The 3,712-nt window shown below is 35.3% G+C and overlaps 1 long non-coding RNA gene across 1 annotated transcript in view; it reads right to left on the bottom strand.

Moving 5' to 3' along the window:
• The window catches only part of LOC116183737 (uncharacterized), a 65,431-nt gene that overhangs the window by 25,635 nt on the left and 36,084 nt on the right, over nt 1-3,712 (bottom strand). The window lies entirely within an intron of this gene.

The following is a 3,712-nucleotide window of genomic DNA, read 5'->3' as shown; positions in this document are numbered from 1 at the left end:
CTGGGAAAAAAAAGAAAGGTGAATCTAATGGATTAAAATAAGGACAGTTTAATTAAAATACAGCAATTAAAATACAATCCAGTAATTATGATGGTATGGTTATGATGGTGATGAAAAGAGAGACAACAAAAAGACAGAGGGAGGAACAAATCCCAAGAGAGACAAGAGACATACAGTGCAGTTATTCAGCACCCACTGACTGATGCCCAGCCGGTCCCCAGGAGCGATCGATGTCTCCCGACCAACTCCCCCCAGGTCATGCACTGAGCAGGATGCTCTGTGCTATGGAATATCCCTCTGGCCAGTTTGGATCAGCTGGCCTGGCCATGCTGTCTCACAGCTTCCTTGTGCCCTCCTCGCTGGAAGAGCATGGGAAACTGAAAAGTCCTCACTTCGACTAAGCATTACTTAATAACAACTAAAACATAAGGGTGTTATCAACAGCATTCTAATACTAAATCCCACATCCACAGGCCTGTACCAGGTACTAGAAAGAAAATTTACTTTAATAAAGACAAAACCAGAATACCTAGAAATTTCATTTTTCTTGTAAGATTTTTTTTCTTGAGTAGTTACAAATTTACACTACTTATCTTTTTAATGTATACACAAGCACAGAAAACTTGTAGAATTTGCCATAGTTATACAATTCCTGGAAGTAAAGAGCCACTGAAAAATTAATAACACTGCTTGCCTCAATCAGTTTTAGACTTGTTAGGAATATGTTTCAAAGGTAATGAGTGCATTTAACACCTTTTGACTTAAAAAACTGACAGCAGTTCTTTGTCTTAGGAAAATCAGATTTAGCACAGTTTTGTTTAAATCTGAGTGGAGATCTATTGTAGTCAGGCGGGTTTGAAATAGTTTAGTCTTCATTTGTAGCAAAGCAGCAAATACTGTTAACAGTGTAGTACATCACGACAAGTAAATTGAAGGCGAAGTAAAGCAAGAAAAAGCTGTTTGAACGCAGGTTTTGAGTCTACCTGAAGGTCATACAGAGAGAAGATGAAAAAAGGCACAGCTCAGACATATAATGCTGCCTTTACTGGTTCTGTTTCTATTCTGATAGTCTGGGGATAAAGCCGTGCAGATATGTCAGGATGAATGATTTTTGGATTTTGATTTCAAGAAGTGCCCTTGTGAGAGTCTGCACAGGAGTAAATTAATGGCAGGAGATGCAAGAAGAGGCTAAGGCATTCTATGTAAGGACTCTGTAGTTATAATTTAAGGGTCAGTTATGACATTCTTCAGTTAAAACCTCAGTACATGTATACAACTTACATTTTATTTCTGTTGAAATATTTGCAGATTACTCCAAAGCCATTTTTCAGCCAATCAGAATTTTCAAAATTAATTTAAGTGTATTTCAAATCTTGTAGTTGCATTTTCTCAAATGAACCATTTACTATACTATGTCTTGGTGTTGAAGCTCAAAGGACATTTGATTTCAATATATATGGTTATGATGTACTGAAACACTATGATAATATTTCAAAGAATTTATGTACCTTCTAGAGCCAGAAAAATACTTTGATATCCATATGCTTTACACAGAGATATAAGACATCCCTCTAAATCGCATATATTCTCTTTTAGCTTATTTACCATAAAGATGCAAACAATCTTTCTTTTTTTATTTTTTTTTTCTCCCTTAGGAAATATTAGTCTACTCTTCTCATACCTGCTCATAAATCTGTAGTAAAAATATTGCTTCCAGAAATATCTTGGGTTGTTTCCCTCTCATCCAGCTTCATGTGTTCTGCAGTTTATATGTGTACACACTAACTAGTAACCCAATGCTCTCTTCAAGGTCAATAGAGAGCAATACATAGTGATTCATCTGACCTATTTTAATCATCTATTTTAGGATGAGATGACTCATGCTTTGAAAGTGCCAATTTTACTCCACTCACTGTGAAAAAGTCTTGACAACTAGCTAACATGAAAATATCTGTACTGCTGATGTCTATATTTGTGATTTCACAAATGCCATTCTATGTGCTATCTTCAGAACTCTCTGATTTCCCCATCCTTTATTTATAAAAATTCTAGTCATCCAATCAATGAGCCAAAATAGAATTGTATAGCACTGCTGAATATGCATATACCATAATATCAACTAGTTAGTAGCATATTTTAAACAATCTCCATGAAAGAAACTCACATGGTTGACTGAATTCAGAAAGTAATTTTTTCAGAGTGAAAGAGCTTCAGAAGCAATTCTTCTCTTGCAGGGCTAACAGAAATTTAACTCAGGAGAAAATATTTTGGTAAAGAGTATAATTGGTGCTAATATAACTAAAAAGGTACACCCCTCTCATATGATTGGATTCAGTTGTTATTGGAAAAGTATTGGAAAAGCAGTATGCCCATAACTTTGACTGTTTTGATAAGGCTGAGAGGTTTTGTACCTTAATCACATCTTAACAGTGAAAACAGTGTTCTGCATGCAGCCCATCCTGAACATAGTTCTTGTTTAATGTGTGATGGGAACAAAAGTTGTTTGACAATTTGTAAAAAATGCAGTTGTTATACATTATGGCAATGGGGTATATAGACTAAAGGGTCAGACAAATGGACCTTTTTGAGTACCCTCCTTCATGTAATGAATGTGACAGTATAATTATATGACTTATCTTTTTGGACATTACTAGACAGATGAATTTTCATCATGAATATGGGAAACTAGTGAAAAACTTCTAAAGTTAAAATCTTACTCCATGCATTAAAAGCATACGTCAATGCCTCAGATATTGTATAAACAAATTTACCTCTCATAATGTATCCTAGGTTTGCTGTATTTTGGCAATTTATCCTTATTCATTAAAAAGCCCCCTCATTTTGATGAGTACAGATGCTGATCCCTAAATACTAAAAGTCAGCAAGAGCTGAAGCTTACTTTTGTAATTTTTGAAACATAGTGCCAGCATTTAGTAGTGTTAAACTCTACTGAAACATGCATAAGCATATGAGTTGAGAGTTTACAAAAGCAATCATTGTCTCAGGCTTCACTGTAAGTGTAACCAACCAACTAACTGTGAATTAATGACAGCTTCCAATTTTGTAGGGTTCTAGAACTGTTATATAAACATGTAGCAATTAATTTTAGAAACAAACGAATTTCCTCTCATGCTTGCTTTATTGGTCATTTTACAGGACTAATAGGTTAATTACATGGCTGGTTAAGGAAAGGCAGAGTTATTAATATCTCAGTATAAATGAAATGTGTTTTTACAGAAGGTATCAACATCAAAAACCAAGCCAAGCAGTGATAGGATATGGATGAAAGGGATCTGGCACTTCAGCCTGTGTCCTGACCAGCGTAGATACTGCCAAGTTTTCTGTCTTAAAAATTGTAGCTTTCTATACTGCTTTACTGAAATCACTGTCTATATGAACTGCCTTGCAATTTCAGCCTTTGTTGTCCTAATCTGAGGAGTTAAATGCTTTGCTAAATTTCCTGTAATTTTGGCAAAAGCTGAAAAAGTGTTATCAAGTGTATCTTCAGCTTTCTGTAGGATGGAGTTGGGTTTGGTTTTTCATGTGCTGGTCTGCTATTGGATATGTAATTTAATTCTTTGCTTGCATGGTATGCAAAGGGATTTTCAGCACCCTAGAGGCATGGTGACCACCTTGAATTGTTTTCAGAAGCTGGGTCTATGAAACTTCTGACAATTATTTTCTTGTTTTTTAATGAGCTTTTACTCCTGCC

The sequence above is a fragment of the Lonchura striata genome, chromosome 1, assembly GCF_050655825.1.
Source record: "Lonchura striata isolate lonStrDom1 chromosome 1, ASM5065582v1, whole genome shotgun sequence".
Classification (NCBI taxonomy): Eukaryota; Metazoa; Chordata; class Aves; order Passeriformes; family Estrildidae; genus Lonchura; species Lonchura striata.
The sequence above is the reverse complement of the archived record's forward strand: the minus strand, read 5'-3'. Positions and strand labels throughout refer to the sequence as shown.